Raw genomic sequence first — 23,371 nt, forward strand, 5'->3', positions numbered from 1 at the left:
TACTAGCCTCAGTAAGAAACTGAGATGCCTCATAAAATCCTCCAAAGCTAGTTATGAAAATAAAATTGCCAAAGATTCCAAAGACAACCACAAAACATTCTATAACTATGTCAAGAATCTAAATGGCAATGCTCAGATCTGCTCTGAGCTAAAACAGAATGGCAATAAATATACTGATCCAAAGGATATTGCCAATATCCTGGCAGATCGATTCAGTGCCAACTTCACCCCTCTCACCCCTAAATGGCCCATCTCAATACCGGAAGATTGCCAAATTCCAGTAATAACGGCCACACAGGTACAAAACGCACTCTCTAAAGCCAAGAATACAGCATCCATGGGACCAGATGACATCCCGGGCTGTGTACTACATGAACTACAATATGAACTGGCACCTCACCTAAATGTCATGTTTAATCATAGCCTCACCTCAGGTTCCATGCCCACTGAGTGGCGCAGAGCTACAGTTATCCCAATCCACAAGGGGGGATCCACCTTGGATCCCGGAAACTACCGTCCCATCATTCTGACAAGCCTTATCTGCAAGGCCATGGAGCGTATTATCATGGAACTTATAAACAAAGACATTGGCAACCTTCAAAGAATGGACCCCACCCAGTTTGGGTTTGCGAAGGGCCGATCTTGTCTCCTGAATCTGATTGACTTCTTTGAATCAGTCTCCAGAGCCATGGACAAGGGTAAGGTGGTCCACACAGTGTATCTAGACCTTGCCAAGGCCTTTGACACTATCCCCCACTCTGGAATCATAGATAAACTTACTAAGTTGGGTATTAATCCCTATGTCACCCAATGGGTTGCTAAATGGCTTACTCATAGAACCCACACTGTAAAAGTAGCCGACTCCAAATCCAGCTCCAGACAAGTGACAAGTGGAGTACCTCAGGGTTCAGTCCTGGGGCCGCTCTTGTTTGGCATCTACTTCTCTGAAGTACAGGTCAGCACTAAGGGACTCTGGCTAACAAAGTTTGCAGATGACTGCAAACTGGGAGCCATTACTGAATCCCCAAATGATGTGGATACTCTACAAAAGGGCCTTACAGAAACAGATGCTTGGTGCCAGAGCCATGGGCTCAAGCTCAATGCCAAGAAATGTATTGTTATCCCTTTGGGAAAAACATGTATCCATGAATTACCATATAGGTGGCAGTACACTAAACATAGAAAGTGTGATAAGAGACTTAGGGACACAGGTGGACAGTGGTCTCACCTTCGATAACCACATCGCCACAACAGTCAGGAAATCCTTCTATGTGGCACACCTCATCACGAAGGGCTTTTCATTCAGAAAAAGGAGGTCATTGTCCCACTGTACTCATCCCTCATTAGACCCATTATAGAATACAACGCCCCATTTGGTATGTACCTCTCAAGACATCTGCAACAACTGGAAAGGCCTCAGAAATACCTCACTAAAAGAATCACAGGCCTAAAGCAGATGCCCTATGCTGACCGCCTTAAAAAACTCCAGCTATACTCTGTCGCATATCGTCTACTCAGAGGCGATCTCTGCTTAACATACAAGACCATGTCAAAACCAGAGCTGCTGGACATGCTACACTTAAAGAAATCCCAATCCCTCAGAGCTACACGCTCCAGGGATCTAAACCTTGTCATCACAATAAACAAAACATGCTGGAGGGATAGGTTCCTGACCCAGAGACTCCCCAGACTCTGGAATAGATTGCCCATACATGTCAAGCAGAGTGCCTCTTTGGATCTCTTCAAGAGGAACCTTGACGATTGGATGGGAGAAAGGAAATTCACCCCAGGGATCACGTCAGTTGCACTGCTAGACAGGGGTCCAGGAAAGTAAATAATGTGGGAAGAAATAGCCAGGGAATTGTTATGGCTAGGCTTGTATAGGCCCTAGGGCTGATAGCCTAGTACCAACCTATGAACCTATGAACCTATGAACCTATTTTCCCCCCGATCCCGTTTGCACACCGCTGCCCTATGCTTAAACAGCCAAGATTGGCAAAAAAAAAAAAAATACAAGTTGTTTTTTTTTTATTTTCTAAACAGATTGCAATGCCAATGGCCTTATACTTGGCCATTGGCATGCTTCCTCAATAATATGCAGCCTTTATGTGGAGCTATCATAGCTCTATTTTGTAGTTTGCAGAAATGTACTCGGTTACTAACCGAGTACATTTCTGCAGACTGCACTCATCCTGCACTGACAGCTGCCGGCTTCCTGGATCTCAAATTACCCTCATTTCCATGGTTTTCACCTGAAAATGAGGGTTATTTGCATACAGGAGCTCGGTCCATACAGGATTAGTCTAGGAGCTCACATGCACGTCCCTGGAGCTCGTTCCTGGATTGAATGTCTGCCATATTGCTGAAAATAGCTCTTAAACTAATCCTGCACACTCTACAGGGATTTGTATATCTGGGGGATAGTGACACTTAAAGCAGATTAGTGTGGGGTGGTAGTGCTTTGGAAGACATCTGAATGTATTAGTGAAGTAAACAGGCAGCTTAGTGATGGCAGGTTCTATTATAGACTGACTTTGGACCCTACGGCTGACTTTAAACGTAGAATAGATGAAATGTCGATGGACTACAACAAAAGAGGTTGTATTACAGATGCATTAGTAAAGGAATTAATGGTGGAAAACCCTAGACCACAAACATTCTATATATTGCCAAAGGTAGAGACCGATAGTGTCAGGAATTGGGTCTTTGACAGAACCTATCTCTATGTATTTAGAATTTCAGTTTAAGCCATTATTACAGTTAGCTAGTTCAAGGTTAAAAGATAGTAATGAGTTTCTGGAATTGGTGGGTGATTTGCAAATAACACATGATACCTACCTATGCACTTTAGATGTGCAATCTTTATATACCAGCATTCCACATCATGGAGGTATTGAGGCCATAAAGTATTGACTTGCCGATTATGGGCACTACTCAAAGGAACATGAGGAATTTTTGTTAAATTTGATGAAGTTAGTATAGAACAACAATGTTTTCTATTTTGGTAAAGACTGCTACCTGCAGGTAAAGGGCACAGTGATGGGTACTACATTCGCTCCGGATAACGCTGACCTATTTATGGGGTATTTAGAGTGCAATTTAATTTAGAATATTGACAATCCATTCAGGGGTAAATTGGTGATGTGGAGACACTACCTGGATGACTGTTGGGCAGTTTGGTCCGGTTCATTAGCAAACTGGAAATTATTTGTAGAATACCTCGATATTAATGTATTTGACATTAATTTTGTAGATAGAATAGAAAAGACATCTACTGACTTCTTGGATGTACATGTAGAGAAAGCTGATGATGGTACTGTCAATACAGGGTTATATAAAAAGCCCTTTACAAAAAATTCTTTACTAAAAGCAGATAGTTGTCATCCGAGACATACTATTAGTAACATACCTAAGTCCCAATTTAGGAGGCTACGGCGAATTTGTAATAAGGATGATAATTATAGGACTGAGGTCAGTCAGATGAGTAAAGGATTTATAGACTGGGGATACAATAGTCAACACATTAAAAAAGAAGAAGAGGTAGTGCTAACATTAAAAAGGGAATTAATACAAAGGGATATCCATAGTGAAGAACAGGTAGCTGAACAAGTTAAACCTAGATTGATTACCCATATGGAGCCAACACATTTAAAATATGTAATATTAGTGATAAATACTGGCATATCTTGAAAACGGATGAGTTTTTTGATGAGTGTTTAGATGAACATTGTCTTTATTGATACAAATGGGGTAGATATATTGGGGAATCTTTGTCTTGGCACAAAAAGATGAATACAGGTGATAAATGTGAGCAGAATACAATCAGAGGTAGTAACCCTTGTGGAAATTGCACATATTGTAAGGTGACTTTGCAATCAAAATCATTTACATCTATGAACACTTCTAATGCATTTGAGATTAGGAAATTAATAACAGGCCACAGTGAATGGATAATTTACTTGGTTATATGCCAATGCGGAACCTTTTATGTAGGGCAGACATCCCGATCATTTAAAAGCAGGGTAGCAGTACATTTAAGTGACATAAGATGTCAATGTACGAGGAGTGCCTTGTTTAAACATAAAAGTGAACATATATCTGCTATTTTTGTATTTGTGTGCATAGATTCTATATGGAACACAAATTTGTCTGAAGTTCAAAAGCACACTTTTTTAGATAAGAAAGAAAGGCTTTGGATTATAAATCTGGGGGGCATTGTATAAACCTGGGTTGAATGAACACTTATAAGAATGTGCATGTTAAGTGCTTGTGACATGTGACTCTTCATGTTTTTGGTGAGACTTATTTGAGTTTAATAATGGATGTATCCACTCGCAAGGGAGAGCACAAAGACTGAAGGGGAATGTATTTAATATATATTGTTTAATGTATGTTATAAAAAGGGAGTTGATTTCAGCCTGTGTCTTTAAGAACTGGGTATATAAATGTATGTATTGCAAGGGACTGTATTATTCCACTGAGGATGCCAGGGGGCGAAACCGGTTTGGAGTTTCTTGTTGCTGTGACTGTTTGTCGGCCATGGGCTTTTGTCAGAATTGGCATTTGCCTGAATAAATGATAATGCGGAAAGTATTACCTGGACTTTATTTGTTTCCATTATAATTTCAGTAATGTATATAATATTGTGGTGTTGGACTATCGTTTTGGTGTGTTTTATATATATATATATATATATATATATATATATATATATATATATGTGTGTGTGTGTGTGTGTGTGTGTGTGTGTGTGTATATCTATATATATATATATATATATATATATATATATATATATATATATATATATGTATAAGCCTATGGCAGACCTTCAAAGAAGTAAAACTATGAATGTCAGTCATAGCCATAAAACAGTTTGAAACACAAAAGAATCAAATACGTGTTACAAAAATTCCCTGATCCTTACTGTACACTGATCTCACACTGAAAAAAAGCCAGTATGTGCAATCAGATGATTTTCAATCATCTGCACCAGATGTTGTTTTCATTTGTAAAGTTGTTTATTTCAATGTAAAGGGTAAAAATACTCATCTATTTCACTTTTTTATCTTTTTCAGTAATGAAGTATAGATTTCAACACAGTTTAGAATTGTTTTGTTACTTTGAAGTTTCATCTGAGATTGGCTAATATCTATCTATCTATCTATCTATATATATATATATATATATATATATATATATATATATATATAACTAAAATTAACCGCACTCAAAAAAATTGAACGAAGAGAAGAAATTTTAACTAAGAAATGAACTTCGTGACAATAAAAGCATTCAATAAAATAGTAAATAATACCAACAACTCTTGTAGAACTTTAGCGCTTTCGTCTTATTTATTATCAAGACTTCTTCAGAAAGACATGTTTCATAAGTATGAGCAACCATTTTCACTTCCTTTATATACATTTGTTCTAGCAGGCCATTTAAATTAACAACAGTTCCTTTCCAATAGAAAAGTGTGAACAAGCAGGGTGCTGTGTGCATTTTCATTAACATTATAATTGCAGTTACATAAGGCAAATTGGTCAGACAGTAATAGCCTTGTGGTGCCGTGTGCATACTAAAAGGGATAGTGTGCAAAAAGGGATCATGTGCAAAAAAGGGATTGTGTGCAAAAAGGGATTGTGTGCAAAAAAAGGGGATTGTGTGCAAAAAAATGGGATTGTGTGCAAAAAGGGATTGTGTGCAAAAAAAAAAAAAAAAAGGTTGGGGGGGGGGGGGACCAGGAAAGATGACAGTCATGTTGTGATGATTCTAATATAAACACATAACTTATGAGTGTTTGCCTCTAAAGGTAAGTAAAGAAGGGAATGGAGGAAGGTGGAGAAGTCAGGTTGAGAGTCCTACTATGCTTTGGCATCGGTGTGTGTGTAGAGAAATGTGTGGGTGTGCCACCTGATGGGCGAGTGGGAGGAATGCGGTGTGGACTTGAGGGGGGGCTGTTAGGGGGCTGCCCATGACAAGGAGCCTATGAATAACAGTGTCCCCCAGAAGACTGTCAGTGCAGATGGTACCACCCGTGGGCTGGTTTGGATGGTATCACCCCTTGAATGGCTGCGTGAAAATGTGAGACCGGGAGGTATAGTTGGTGGGGTCAACGGGGGCTAGCCTGGTGATTGGGAGCATGTGTGTAGGGGGTATGGGGGAGTCAAAAGTCAGAGAGAGAGTGGGAGCATATGTGCATGGGGTATGGGGGAGTCAAAAGTCAGAGAGAGAGGAAACACATTATATTCACTTGCACAGTTGTAAATCCATAAACACATTAAATCTACTTGCACAATTCTTCAAACCCTCTTGCACAGTTCTTCAAACCTTATCACATTTCAATCTCTATACCATTTAAGTGCACATTTAATGTTCAGTGTCTCGTTGAGACCTGGATAGACATCAGCTCTCAGTTCAATCTGCCATTTTAATTCCCGGACTTGCAGGAATGTGTCCGTGTCCCCTACAAATTCTGTTATTTTTTCCAGCACTGTGAATTTGAATCCTGTGAAGTTTGGGCAAATAGTACTGTGTTTAGCCAAGGCATTCAAACTGTCCTGTTTGTGTATTGCTGCAGTGTGTTCTTTAATACGGCTACTCAGCTTCCTGTTCGTTTTGCCGATATAGAAATTCCCACAGTGTTCGCAGAAAGCACAGTAGACTACATTTTTTGTGTTGCAGTCATAGTGGTCATGTAGACCGACAGTTCTGTTGCAGTGCGGGAAGGTGACATTGTTGTTTTTTCATATGTGTACACAGGCAACACACTTGCCACAGTCAGACATTCCAGGTTCTGTCGATACTTCGCTCTGTGGGGATGGGCTTTTATTCCTCTCGAACGCACCGCCAAAAGAAGAGGTTCGTTTGAAACAGAAGTTTGGGGATGTCCCAAGTAACTTTGTCAGACCTTTTTTTCCTCCCAAGATGTCCCAATTGTTGGTGAGGACCCCTCTAATTCCAAACATATCGGTGGAAATTGGAAGAGGGAAACTTGACACCCAGTCCTTTTTGTTCGGTCCGTTCTGTGCCCTTGCTGTGAATCCCTTTTCCAGGATTGGTGGGTACCTGGAGTGTCTGTGCTGTATGATCTCTTGGAACAGGTTGTCCACTAGATACTCTGGGTATTTTCTTTCTAGGAACAAGTTTCTGAGGTAAAACCTTCCTTGATGAAAACCTCGTCCCTAAAAATGAGTCTGGATAACCGTATGAATTGTCCTTTTACAATATTCTTTTTCATGAAATGGGGATGCTGGCTGCTGAACTCTAGATAGTTATTCCGGAAAGTGGGCTTGCGGTAGATGTTGGAGTCAAACTGTCCATTTTCCGGGTCTATAGTGAGGTGGATATCCAGGAATTGAGTGGTGGTTCCGATATGTCCTACCGTGAGGGTCAGGAAGTCCAGACTCTGGAAAAGGGTTTCCAGAAAATTGCTCAGAGAAAGTCTGTCCCCCTTCCAGACAAAAAATACGTCATCAATATAACGCCTGTACATTATGGTGTTGTTGAACCCGGGTAGTGATTCAACCTTATCCATTTCCCAGGCACTGAGGACTAAGTTTGCATATGCTGGGGCCATTTTGGACCCCATGGCTACCCTTTCTGTTGGTGGTAAATCTTCCCGTTGAATTGAAAGAAGTTATTTCTTAATACTGCTTCTGTTAACCTGCATACAGTATTAATCTTAGTCCCGCTTAGGTTGGAGTGCCTGTTCAGGTACTGTCTGGTGAGGGTCAGTCCTTTGGCGTGGGGGATGTTTGTGTAGAGTGCTTCTACATCTAGGGTGACCAGTAAATATTCCCCTCCATCCAGCCTTAGTTTGAAGATGTCATTTAGAAAAGCCCAGGAGTCCTTGATGTAGTATTTGCTGTTCTGTACAATGGGGTTAAGGATGTGGTCCACGTATTGTGAAATCTTTTCTGTTTTTGCGGGACTAAGATTAATACTGTATGCAGGTTAACAGAAGCGGTATTAAGAAATAACTTCTTTCAATTCAACGGGAAGATTTACCACCAACAGAAAGGGGTAGCCATGGGGTCCAAAATGGCCCCAGCATATGCAAACTTAGTCCTCAGTGCCTGGGAAATGGATAAGGTTGAATCACTACCCGGGTTCAACAACACCATAATGTACAGGCGTTATATTGATGACGCTTTTTGTCTGGAAGGGGACAGACTTTCTCTGAGCAATTTTCTGAAACCCTTTTCCAGAGTCTGGACTTCCTGACCCTCACGGTAGGACATATCGGAACCACCACTCAATTCCTGGATATCCACCTCACTATAGACCCGGAAAATGGACAGTTTGACTCCAACATCTACCGCAAGCCCACTTTCCGTAATAACTATCTAGAGTTCAGCAGCCAGCATCCCCATTTCATGAAAAAGAATATTGTAAAAGGACAATTCATACGGTTATCCAGACTCATTTTAGGACGAGGTTTTCATCAAGGAAGGTTTTACCTCAGAAACTTGTTCCTAGAAAGAAAATACCCAGAGTATCTAGTGGACAACCTGTTCCAAGAGATCATATAGCACAGACACTCCAGGTACCCACCAATCCTGGAAAAGGGATTCACAGCAAGGGCACAGAACGGACCGAACAAAAAGGACTGGGTGTCAAGTTTCCCTCTTCCAATTTCCACCGATATGTTTGGAATTAGAGGGGTCCTCACCAACAATTGGGACATCTTGGGAGGAGAAAAAGGTCTGACAAAGTTACTTGTGACATCCCCAAACTTCTGTTTCAAATGAACCTCTTCTTTTGGTGGTGCGTTCGAGAGGAATAAAAGCCCATCCCCACAGAGCGAAGTATCGAAAGAACCTGGAATGTCTGACTGTGGCAAGTGTGTTGCCTGTGTACACATACGAAAAAACAACAATGTCACCTTCCCGCACTGCAACAGAACTGTCGGTCTACATGACCACTATGACTGCAACACAAAAATGTAGTCTACTGTGCTTTCTGAACACTGTGGGAATTTCTATATCGGCAAAACGAACAGGAAGCTGAGTAGCCGATAAAGAACACACTGCAGCAATACACAAACAGGACAGTTTGAATGCCTTGGCTAAACACAGTACTATTTGCCCAAACTTCACAGGATTCAAATTCACAGTGCTGGAAAAAATAACAGAATTTGTAGGGGACATGGACACATTCCTGCAAGTCCGGGAATTAAAATGGCAGATTGAACTGAGAGCTGATGTCTATCCAGGTCTCAACGAGACACTGAACATTAAATGTGCACTTAAATGGTATAGAGATTGAAATGTGATAAGGTTTGAAGAACTGTGCAAGAGGGTTTGAAGAATTGTGCAAGTAGATTTAATGTGTTTATGGATTTACAACTGTGCAAGTGAATATAATGTGTTTCCTCTCTCTCTGACTTTTGACTCCCGCATACCCCATGCACATATGCTCCCACTCTCTCTCTGACTTTTGACTCCCCCATACCCCCTACACACATGCTCTCAATCACCAGGCTAGCCCCCGTTGACCCCACCAACTATACCCCCCGGTCTCACATTTTCACGCAGCCATTCAAGGGGTGATACCATCCAAACCAGCCCACGGGTGGTACCATCTGCACTGACAGTCTTCTGGGGGACACTGTTATTCATAGGCTCCTTGTCATGGGCGGCCCCCTAACAGCCCCCCCTCAAGTCCACACCGCATTCCTCCCACTCGCCCATCAGGTGGCACACCCACACATTTCTCTACACACACACCGATGCCAAAGCATAGTAGGACTCTCAACCTGACTTCTCCACCTTCCTCCATTCCCTTCTTTACTTACCTTTAGAGGCAAACACTCATAAGTTACGTGTTTATATTAGAATCATCACAACATGACTGTCATCTTTCCTGGTTCCCCCCCCCCCCCAACCTTTTTTTTTTTTTTTTTTTTGCACACAATCCCTTTTTGCACACAGTCCCTTTTTGCACACAATCCCCTTTTTTTGCACACAATCCCCTTTTTTTGCACACGATCCCTTTTTGCACACAATCCCTTTTTTGCACACGATCCCTTTTTGCACACTATCCCTTTTAGTATGCACACGGCACCACAAGGCTATTACTGTCTGACCAATTTGTCTTATGTAACTGCAATTATAATGTTAATGAAAATGCACACAGCACCCTGCTTGTTCACACTTTTCTATTGGAAAGGAACTGTTGTTAATTTAAATGGCCTGCTAGAACAAATGTATATAAAGGAAGTGAAAATGGTTGCTCATACTTATGAAACATGTCTTTCTGAAGAAGTCTTGATAATAAATAAGACGAAAGCGCTAAAGTTCTACAAGAGTTGTTGGTGTTATTTACTATTTTATTGAATGCTTTTATTGTCACGAAGTTCATTTCTTATATATATATATATATATATATATATATATATATATATATATATATATATATATATATATATATATATATATATATATATATATATATATATATATATATATATATATATATATATATATATATATATATATATATATGCATATTTTGTCTATGGGTGCCAAGACTTTTGTCGAGGAGTCATCTTGTTGCACAGTAAAAATAGTGGGTTTTGCTGTTTTAAGCTCAGCTGATTGAACAATACCAACTTTTTTACTGTTCAAGACTATGGAACAGTAGCGATCAGGTAATTTGCCCATGATCTCAGAGTTTGTGTATCTCTCCCTCCCTGTCTCTCTCTCTATATATATATATATGTGCAGGGGTGTTTATCCCGACTGCAAAAAAAGATTATTTAATTTTAATTTTTGGTAATTGCAGGTTTGACTATAGGTTTGCTATTGTGCTATTTTGATGGAAGGCATACTTCCATACAGACAGATAGATAGAGGGATATGATATTGTTCATATATTTACATAAAGCAAATACCAAGCAAAGGCACAAGTATATCATTCTGATGAAATCCAGCGTTTGTTGAAGGATGAAAGTGCTTAATGAAATAAATCTTGGTTGTATTCACCATCTCAGGTGTTTTTTTTTTGTTTTGTTTTAGTTGGTCATTCTGATGAAGCCCAGTGTCTATTGAAGGACAAAGCATTCAATGAAATGAAGTGGTGTGTGTGTGTGTGTGTGTGTGTGTGTGTGTGTGTGTGTGTGTGTGTGTGTGTGTGTGTGTGTGTGTGTGTGTGTGTGTGTGTGTGTGTGTAACCATACACTGATAATACATTTATGTACACGTTGGTTTATGTACATACATGCATATACTGTGACATATTGAGCAAAGAAATGTGTAATTTATGTTTACATGTGTTGCTATATGGCTTGTAGGAATATCCTTACATTAAAGAATCTTCTACAGTCCAGAAGTTTCTCATAAGCAGTTAGAAAAATCATAAGGGAAGATTAGTATATAAGTCCTATCATACTCCTGAAACAACACAAAAGGCTTTCAAACAAATTGCTCCTGTAACATGGAATGGCATCTCACAGAAAATCCGAGAAAACAGTAGTCTAGAGAAATTTAGAAGTGTTCTCAAAAACTTCTTATGGCCAAATAGCAAAGCACTTGTTTAGATAGACCTGGCTGAGCTTTAAACTCAATGATATTTTCCCACTGATACCATTTTGTAGGATACAACTCGATGATAGAAATGTACATATTTTAGTACGTATAGCATATCAAAATATTATTTACCACTGAGGCATAACTATCCCATTCCTTCTGTAAATGAACATTCCTCTACTTACTACTTGTGGGGATGTAGGAGAGGACAGACCAACAGCTGATGTAACTATAGCAACAGCTAAATGTGGCAACGAGTGTAACTGCACACTAGTGGCAGGAGTGTGCTGTTAGAACTTGTCTGATCGAAGACTGCTGGAACGGGGCTCAGTTTTTAGCTTTTTATTGGTTAATTGGTTAATTTGTTTAAATCAGTTTGCTCATTTGCAACTGTTATATTAAAAAAAATACACTTTATGCATTGCAGCTTAGCTAGGGATAAACTATCCCTGGTGCCATAAAGTTTGCTCTTCAAATTTTCCCTTAGATCTAGCCAGTTTTTTTAGTTTTAGCACTCAAATCTGTTTCTTTGAGCTCAGCACTTGTTCAGAACTCATTGTAATCACTAAATAAGCTACAAATTACTACATCAATCAACTTTCCACACTTGTCTAGAGGAAAACAGTTTTTAGTACTTAATAAATAAGCACCTATTCCAGGCATGTCTAAGGGTCAGCTCCCGGTGTTTTCTCCTGTCTACCTGATGAATTTGAGCAAATTGGGGCAATGCAGCAATTACCTCATGTACACAGACAACCCTCTCCTCCTACCACCCAACACTACAACCTGTGAATGATGCACTTATATAGCCAAACTGGAAGCAAAGCTCTCTTCACCCAAGACTGGACTAGACAGTCAAGAGGAGAAATTAAACACTTGCACCACACCACACTCATCACATAGTCCCTCAAAACCTACACCACCAAAACACACATATAGCAGCACAAAACACGCACCTACATTCATGGACGCTCTCAATAAAAATATGCTCAAGCAACAGAGACCTCCAAACAGAAACGCAAGCAACCTCCACCCCCAAACACAATCCAAATGACACATAGCTCACATACTCAGTGTGCCACTCAACCACAGCCCGTAAGGCATAACAGTGTACCCAACACTTTTGTCATAGGTGACTCTATAGTCAGGCACACTGACGTTCCACTCACCAGGCTAAACAAGGAGAAAGCTATTGTCAGCTGCTGTCGGGTGCCAGGATCTGCCACATAATGCATGCACTCAGGTCACTCCACAACAAGTACAAATATGACTCTGTCATTGTCCATGTTGATGTGAATGACCTGAGACGTACCTCCCTGGACTACATGAAAAAAGACATGGAGGAACTCTCTGATCTTGTAGCACAGGCAGGTATGACCCTAGCCCTGAGTCGCATCCTGCCATCACCCGGAATGATACCACAGTACAAGGACAAAATGATTGACTTCAACAATTGGCTAAGCTTCTGGTTTCATTCTAAGGGATCCAGTATTTGTCTGCCTGGGATGACATGATCGACAGACCATGATGCTTTGCCAGAGATGGCCTGCACCTGTCATCCTTGGGATTCCGGATACTGGCTAAGGCTCTTGCCACCCCTATAGTGCATTTTTTAGGCAAGGTTCAAATGACAAATTCACCACCATAACAGGTACAAGCAAGCAAAATCTGAGGGAAAAGCTACTCAATGCTAGAAGTCTAAACCTCAAAATGCACTCACTCGAGGCACTCCTTAAAATGGAGAACATTGATATCTGAGCAGTGACAGACACCTGGTTCAAGGCTCCAGAGAACACCTCTGAATTATCAGGCTCATACCACACCTTTCGGCCACCTAACCTGGACCGAAACACCACTAAAGGTGGAGGTGTGTCCATATTCATTAAGGATATCCACACCTCCAGGCTAGTTGCTCAGCATAATGCATTCCAGACTATCCAAGTGCAACTAACTCTGGGCAAGACCGCAATCCAAATTATAACTTGCAACAGATCCCCCACCATGCTCCATGATTCCCACTTCTCATTTCTTGATACACTGGAAAATATTAGGGTACAACCCAACACCCTAATAATGGGTGATTTCAACTACCCCACCATTAACAGGGAAAACTACTCATGTACCTACTCTTTTGCAAAAACGTTTTCTGGAATTCATAAATTCCAACGCCTTGGATAAACTTAATGACACCCCCCACCAGGGGCAGCAGTATCCTAGACCTGGTCATTATCAAAGTGGGCTACCAGTGTTCCACACCAGAGGTCAATTCCTCATTGGTCAGATCCGACCACAAGCTAATCAGCCTAGACATCCACATTCCGCCCCACCCCCTATTAGGGAAACCACCGTAAAAAATTTCTCCAAAGTCAACTTCACGCTACTTAAGACAGAAGTGGCAAACTTCACGACACCCATGCAGATGGACAATAGAGATATGACTGCTGAATCCTACACAAATACACTTTATATGCACTTACACGAGTGCATGGATCATGCTATCCCTAACAGAACCAAGATGCTATCCTCCAAAAAAAGGAAGCCAATCAATCTGGTGGTCCCCTGGCATAAACAAACTCTATAACAAAAGAAAGAAACTTTTTCAAAAAAGAGTAAAATCTCATGATTGGAGGAACTCCATGGTCAGCCTCAGTAAGAAGCTGAGATCCCTCATAAAATCCTCCAAAGCCAGTTACAAAAACAAAATTGCCACTGATTCTAAAGACAACCACAAAGCATTCTATAGCTATGTCAAGAATCTCAATGGCAACACTCAGATCTGCTCTGAGTTACAGCACAATGGCACTAAATATACAGAACCAACTGATATTGCCAATATCCTGGCAGATAGGTTCAGTGCTAACTTTACCCCCCTCTCACACCCTAAATGGCCCATCTCTATATAGGAAGAATGCAAAGTTCCTGTAATCACAGCTGCACAGGTAAAAAATACACTCTACAAAGCCAAGAACACAGCATCCATGGGACCAGACAAAATCCCAGGCTGCATTCTACATGAACTACAGAATGAACTGGCACCCCACCTAAGCACCATGTTCAATCATAGCCTCACCTCAGCCTTTGTGCCACTGCACACAGCAATGGTTATTCCACTCCACAAAGGGGGAGCCACCACAGACCCCGGGAACTACCACCCCATTAGCCTAAAAGCCTGGTCTGCAAGGCCATGGAATGTATCATCATGGAACTTATAAACAAAGACATTGGTAATCTTCAAACTTTGGACCCCACCCAGTTCAGGTTTGTAAAAGGCAGATCATGTCTCCTACATCTGATAGATTGCTTTGAAGCAGTCACCAAAGCCGTAGACAAGGGTAAGTTGGTTCACACAGCCTATCTAGATCTCGCCAAGCCTTTTGAAACCATCCCCCACTCTGCAATTATAGATAAACTCACTAAATAGGTATAAATCCCTATGTCACAAGATGGGTTGTCAACTGGCTCACTGACAGAACTCACAATGTGAAAGTAGCAGACTTCAAATTTGACTTCTGACCAGTGAAAAGTGGAGTACCACAGGGTTCAATCCTGGGTCCTCTCCTGTTTGGTATCTACTTTTCTGAAGTACAGGCTAAATAAGAATGTCTTTGGCTAATGAAGTTTGCAGATGACTTCAAACTAGGAACCATATTTGAAACTCCTAATGATGTGGACATCCTACAAAAGCACCTCACTGAGACAGATTTCTGGTGTCAAAGCCATGGCCTCAAGCTCAATGCCAAAAAATGCATTGTCATCCTCTTTGGTAAAAACTCTGTACCCATGAGCTACCACATAGGTGGTAGGCTACCTAACACCAGAAGTGTGATAAGAGAACTTAGGACACAGGTGGACAGTAGTGTCTCCTTTGATAATCACATTGCCACAGTAGTCAGGAAATCCTTCTATGCAGCACACCTCATCACAAAAGGTTTCTCATCCAGGAAAAAAGAAGTCATTGTTCTCCTCTACTCATCACTCATTAGACCCATTATAGAGTACAATGCACCTTTTGGTATGTACCTCACAAGACATTTACAACTGTAAAGGCCACAGAAACACCTCACGAAGAGGATTACCAGCCACAAACAGATGCCCAATGCAGATCATTTAAAAAAACTCCAGCTTTACTCCATCGCATATTGCCTACTCAGATGCAATCTCTGCCCAACATACAAAGCTATGTCAAACCCAGAACTGTTGGACATGCTCCACTTAAAGAAATCCCAGTCCCTCCAATCTATACTCTCTAGGGACCTAAACCTTGTCACCACAATAAACAGAACATGCTGGAGGGATAGATTCCGGTCCCGGGACTTCCCATTCTCTGGAACAAACTACCTACCTATCTGTATCAAACAAAGCTCCTCATTAGCACTCTTCAAGAAAAATTTTGATGACTGGATAGGAAATAGGAAATTTACCCTGGGGATCACCTCTGTGGCTCTGCTCGACTGGGGCACAGGAAAATAATTTTCTTGGGTGATGAAAGACAGGGGACCTTTTTGGCTAGGCTTGTATAGGCCCTAGGGCCAATAGCCTAGCACCTACCTATGAACCTATGAACCAGGACTGCAACTAATGTGAACAAACTAGCCAGACGTGAAGACCTAGTAGTCTGCTTGGTAGATTTCCAGCAATGACACTACAGGGAGCCAAGACCAAGTAGAATGGGCAACATTCTTGACATCCCAGCTGTCAGGAAGGCAAGGAAGACATATATAGATGGCTACATTAACTATGACACACTTAAGAATGAACTTTTGGCAATTGCTGATGCAACACTCCCCCCCCCCCCCCAAAAAAAAAAAAAAGAAAATATATGTTATCACTGGATTGTTAATGTAGATAAGCCATTAATAGCAGATATGCACAAAAAAGCACGTATTAAAGATCTGGCTAAAACCTGACATCAGAAATAAATTGAAAATGCTAGAAATCACAACAGAAAGGTTTTAATACACTTTGTTTAGTAGTAGAAGAAAATGGTTATTACATGAACTCTTATTTTAGTAGAATTATTATTATAAATGGCCCAATGTTCAAAACTCAGAGCACCCTCTTCTATGAAACAAAAATAATCAGGTAATGTGTTAAATTATTTTATATGTGGGAAAGGGCTCACTTTACTAAGTTCAGTGGTACTGATAGTGAAAAAAATACTACTAGTAGAAATGTGAACACAAAATAAAGTTGTTCCTAGTGAGTTAGCTAGAACAACTGAGTCTGTAATTGTGCTATAGCTGAGCTAATGATCAGCAACTGCACAGCATGCAGGAATAGTGCAGGAGCTGCTGGAGGCAATATGGCCACCAAGAGATCCAGGAACAAGCTCCGGGGACGTGCACAAGTGCTCCTGAACGCTTCCTGCATGGACACAGCTCCTGTATGCAAATTACCCCATTTGCAGGTGAAAACCATGCAAATGAGGGGAATTTGTTATCCAGGAAGCTGGCAGCTGGCCGTCCAGGACTAGTGTAATCTGCAGAAATTTACTTGGTTAGTAACTGAGTACATTTCTGCAAACTACAAAACGGAGCCATGGCAGCTCCAAATAAAGGGTGTATACAACATGTAAAGCATGCCAATGGCCAAATATATGGCCATTGACATGGAAAACAGTTGCAAACATAAATAAAATAACTTTTATTTTTTTTGTCAGATTTCGGACATTTAAGTGTAGGGCAATGGCGTTGAAATGGAATCGGCCTGAAAATAAAAAAAAAAAACTTTGAAAAAAAGCATTCTATCCAAAATCACAATTTTGCCATTATACTCAATGGCAGGCAGAAGACAACATGGCCAGTGAATAGTTGTTGCTAGGGGGGGAAGGCTCAGTGTCAGACTTGTAACTCGACATTAGCAGGCAATCCTATGCAAATGAGGGGAATGATACTGAATCCCAGATTCCCCCTCATGGCTAGCCTGCACCCAACGGTGTAGGTGCAGGAAGACCATGGTGCAAGCCTAAGAGCTAGCTAACATCATAGAGGGGTGTGTCAGGTATACTGTAAGCTTATTGGAGCCCTGTGGCTCGGGTTTGCCCTTAGCTTAGCATAGCTAAGCAATGGGGTGTGTCTGAAGCTACCAAGCACTCTTTACATTGCCTAAAATGGGTGTGCACGCTGCACACCGTGCTTTAAAGGGAAAAAAAAGTAAACCAGGAAATAGCAGCTCCATGCACATCTGAGATCTGTGTTTGCGCGGCACCCCTGGGCTTAAACAGGAAGGCAATGCGAAGTGAAAACAGCAGTACGAAGGTAATCAAAGAGAACTAGCATAGCTGGCAGGTGAAATGTATCAGAATCAGCCAATTACACAGGCAGCAGTCCAGCCCAGCACACTACTATAAACTATGCAAACACCTTTCCCTCTGGTTTTTCCCACAAACTCTACACCACCAGTGTACACAAGTAGGGAAATTTTACCAAACAAAAGCAATAAAAATGATAGGGGTTTACCTTCATATTGTCGATCACATATGATCGACCGGCCACATCGTCGACCTGTTTCCGCGAAACTAGAACCGCAAAACTTTTAAAATGTTGAATAAATGTAGAATTTCGACATTTCTGGCCGTGCCACACCTCCACACCAGTGCTACCATGGGTCAAAAACGGGGCAAGATATTGTCATTCAGATATGTGGAATTCAACATTTGGGACGTTCGCATTTCGGTATTCATGAATGAGGGGTCGACCATATTGAGATCGGTGCTATGAAGGTAAACCCAGCAGCTCTCATAAAATAAACATGTGGAAGAGGCTGAGGGTTGTGAGGATTAGAATGCTGATGACCAACCCACAATGAGGAGAAGGAGAAGAGTGCACAGACCCAGGGTAACCTACCAGGGGCTACATGAGCTGGAGATAGTGGAGTGCTATTGGGTGGAGAGGGACCTCCTACAGCAAATTGTTGAGCTGTGCCGGCTATGCCTCACATACAGGGCCAACAGAGGGGAGCCCATCCCAGTGGATACCAACGTATGTGTAGGCTTACGAATACTAGCCACAGGTACCTTCCAAAGGCCAACTGGGGATATCATGGGGATCTCACAGGCATCAGCATCCAGGGTACTCTACCAGTTCCTAGAAGCCATGTCAGCACATTCCCGTGAGTATGTATATTTCCACAATAGCCATGAGGCGTTGACCAGCAATATGTGTTTCTTTCACCAAATAGCAGAATACCCTGAGGTAGTAGGTGCTATAGACTGCATGCACATACACATTGATGTACCACCTGGTGAGCACGGGTCTACATCAACCGCAAGAGCTTCCCCTCCATCAATTGCCAGGTCGTGTGCGATGCCCAGGGCATTATCATGAATGTGTGTGCTAGCTGCCCTGGAAGCTATCACGATACCCACATCTGGCATTTGACACAGCTGTACCAGAGATTTGCCAATGGGGACATCCCTTATGGCCACCTAGTGGGGGATGCTGGTTACACACTGAAACCATGGCTGAAGACACCCATCAGAAATGCACACACACCCGAACAAGAACTCCATAATGAGAAACACGCACAGATCAGAATCATAATAGAGCATGTGTTTGTGATGCTCAAGTCATGGTTCCAGTGCCTGGACACATCCAGTAGAGCCTTGTAGTACTCATCAGCTACATGTACCCAAATTGTCATCATATGTGCCATGCTACACAATATGAACCTGTGGAAACAGCTGCAGCAGGAACAACATGGGGCTGGGCCACACAGCCCCCCATCATTCCTAAGGCCTGCACAGGACAGAGTGACATGGAGGAGGAACATCCTGAGCCTTCCCCAGTAGGTAGAAGGAGGCATGCCCAGTTTGCACAGGGCTTGGCAAAGAGGTAACGCATAGCACATACACTGACATGGTAGGAACACAGGGAATGACACCTCTCTCTGACTTACACATACAGTAAAAAGGATGCCAAACATGACAATACCTGTGCTTAACCATGTATAGGGAGTGTACTATGTGCATCCAACATAGTCATCCCTCCAGCACCATCTTCAATACTGGCACAGCCACAAGGTAATTTACTCTCCCTGTCAATTGCTGAATGGAGTAGTATGTTTTTTTACTTGTATCTATGGTATGGATGTGAGCATGCAAGGGAATTGGGTGGCAGAATGCGATGCCAGCAGATAGTTAACACCTATAGTGGTAGCATGAAATCTGTAACAAATACTGGTGTCACAATAGTAGCCAGTACTAGACAAGGAGACAAAACTCACTGCAGGAAATGTGGTGGGCCAAATGTGTGTCCATAGGACACACACATGCCAGTCAGGGAGGTTCACATACCCAACAACAGTCTCAGCCAGCAGGACAGGCATAGACAAACACAAACAAATGGTGTGCTAAGGACTCTGATTAATGGCTATGTATAACAGCCCCCCTCCAGACCTACATAGATGGACTACAACAAGTCAGGCAGTGGAATGTTAGTTCTGAAGGGTAAGAAGTCTGAAACTGAAATGTAGGACAATCAAACCTAAGAACTGTAGTACACTGATATCCATCTAGTCTGCATGAGAGGTCAGAAATGTACCTGAAATACCAGTACAGTCATAGCAAATGTGTAAATTTGTTAGGTGTGCCCCCCCAAACAAAATCCTATGTAGAAATGTAGTAACATGTATATGTAGGTATAATAAAAGTGGAGCACAGATTACCTCAGCTGGTCAAAGTAGCAGGATAGATTGTAGCATGTGTACAACATGCAGGGCTGCGTGTGTTAGGTTGGTGTGTGTTGTATATTGTGTGAGAGTGTTCAGCATGTAGCCATGGTGAGGTTTGTCCTATTGGCCATTGGCCAGTACTGCCAATGACAGGGCCAAGTTCTCACAACTGCAGTGCCAAACACAATGCATCCCAGCAAAACACATTCCAGCAGTAAGCCATAGTAAATGTTTGGATGTAATATCTGTGACCATCTGAAAGATGGACATGGCATGAATGTGGGCCCAGACATACAAACAGTACACAGGTGGGAGTAACCCAGACAGACAGTGTATAATATGTGACTGCCAAATGGACAAACCTTTGGAATTGTGGTCTATATTACATGAACGAACTATCAAAATGTCGAATATAACATGCTTGGCACACTTTGATCGAATGTTCATGTAATCGGAGACTACAAATGTTGAAATATGGAGTTCCAAAATGTTTTGGTCGGCCTTCCTAGTGAGTGAAGCATGTGGTGTAAACATTACACTGTTTGGAATGACTAGATAAGAGGCTGCTTTCTTTAATATACCAACTCTGAGATCGCTGTACATTGGGGAAAGGGCAATTTCCCGGTAATCGTTTGTGTAAGAAGTCGCTTTGCGATTACCGAGAAATTGCCCTTTCCCCAATGTACAGCGATCTCGGAGTTGGTATATTTAGTTAGGGGGGTGTGGGGGCACAGCCCCCCACATCGGGGGTGTGGGGTGTGGGGGCAAAACCCCCACTTTATTTTAAAAGTATGCGTGTTTGTGTATGTGTTTAAGTGCTTGAATGATGTGTGTGTGTAGAGGTTTGTATGCATTGGTTGTATGTGTTGTATGTTAGTATAGGGAAGGTGTGGGACAACCAAAATCTTTCAATTTGGTATTTTTCAGGGTTTTTAGGTTTCAATTACATGAACGATCAATCAAAGTGTGTTGAGCATGTTGTACTCGACATTTTGATTGTTTGTTCATGTAATATAGACCCTTGGGATTTTACATACAGGTTAGCACCACATTAGTTGGGTTTGTAGTAAGGAATATTGATGTCATCTGGCCAAACACTAGCAGACCACAAAGGTCACAGGTGTGAAGCATTGAGAAACTGCTGATGTCCTTGCACAAGCCAGAATATGTAGAATGTCCCACATATATCTGTGAGTCAGATGCAAGTAGTGTCCATAGCACACATGCACCCAGCTCACTACACCATCATCCACAGGTACCTCACAGGTCTTATTCCTGCTGTTGGGAATGATTACAATATGACCCACACCTCTGTATGGCAATAGCCATAGAATGCAGCATGAAGAAGAGGTCTCCCATGCAGGTGTGTCCCTAATTGTAAGCAGCACCCTGCCAGCATCCACAACACTGGTTCAATAATGACAGAAAGTATTGGCAATAACACCTTGCAGATCTACCATGTCACCCCAGGGGAATATAGTGTCCTGCAGTTTAGGACTGTAGGAGTTACACAATGCAACGGCCTGCTACAACTGGCCTGCATCACTACCAAATCCCCTACAGTCCTCTGCCAAAGGCCTGTGTCTCACTCATACTGCCAATGTATGTTATGTCATGGATTCCCAAATAACAACTTAACACAGTTGACAGAACACAAATGCAAGGCCATATCGACAAATCCCAGTAACATGCCCACCATGTCTTACTGCATGAACTGTGGACCAACACCAAATTACTGCTGGGATGAAGTGATAACTATAGGGAACTTATCAGATAATGTTTGCATAATGTTTGGAAGAGGATAGAATAATAGGGGGGGTAGGAGCATGGATGGCATGGACAACATGGAGTACATACTATCCCTGCCTGCAAACACAGGAATGGGTGGCTACAAACCTGCTTGTAAACCAAAATGTGAAGGGGCAATGTCCAGAAATATGATGTCTGCCTCTGGGTAACCTGTGTGAATCTGTACAGCTGTGAGGTATGGCCACAGCAAGATATGGCCATACTGTCACGTCGATGGATGTACAAGCATAAGATCCTCAGCCACCACCGTACCAATATGCTGAACCATTTACACAGGCCCATCAGCAAGTGTCTGCAGCTTCCCCTCCAGAATGGCATGATTGTGCAAGAATATGTAGGCTTGCAACCACAATACTGGACACAGCTGCATTCACCCTGTTTTCCCCAGGAAATTACTACAAGCTAATATGTATACCTGACAGTAGTTGATGACATAAAACATCACAGTGTAAAACAGTACATATGTCTGAATATCTCTGCTAACACCAAGACCATTTAGCAGAAGCAGCATAGACACAATTACCTACAGGAACCCACTATACTTTGCCCATTTTGACCCCATATTGCCTACCGATCTATAGATATCCAGCAGAAACAGATTGCTAGCTGTAGGTGTAGAACACAAAAGCCTGCACTGGAGTACAACCTACCTGGAATGGATTCACACATTCAATACAGAAGGTCATACTGGGCATGCTCACACATGTAGAGAAATGAAGCCCATGTCTGACAACAAAATACTGAAAGGTCATACTGGGCATGTTCCCACACTTACAGAAATTAAGCCCATGTCTGGCAACAACAGTGGAATATACATATCTGACCAGTCACAGATATTTGTGCACACACTCCTCATTCCACACCAGTCATGCTTTGCACACACATTAGATAGGAATACTCACATATATCAAAGAACAACACACTATAATAGGCCAAAATTATACCTACATAGATGTGTGGAAGAGAATGACAGACAGTGACAAAGAGCCTCCCATCATGAGGACTGTCCCACCCAGCACACATCCAATTGTCTAAAACCACATGATGTGCAAATGACAATCACTGTAGATATTTGCCTCTGGTATCCCCCAGCACTTTAGTGTCTGTGGTGCTTGTGATAATTGTGTAAAATGACTGTACAAGTCAGTATTCATCTAGCAATTGTATACATAGACCTGTGAAACATAAACCTGTGTGTACCTGAGTCTTGCGTGTCTGCCTCCAGATGAATGGGTTATGGCCCATGCACACACACTGCACTCCCCATTGCCCTACTATGGCAAGCCTGCTTATGTCTTCACCTTGAAATACACCTTTGGTGAATGAGTAACCCTATAAGCTCCATGGTGTATGCTATA

This window comes from Protopterus annectens, chromosome 1.part0, assembly GCF_019279795.1.
Source record: "Protopterus annectens isolate FY-2018-M chromosome 1.part0, PAN1.0, whole genome shotgun sequence".
Lineage (NCBI taxonomy): Eukaryota > Metazoa > Chordata > Ceratodontiformes > Protopteridae > Protopterus > Protopterus annectens.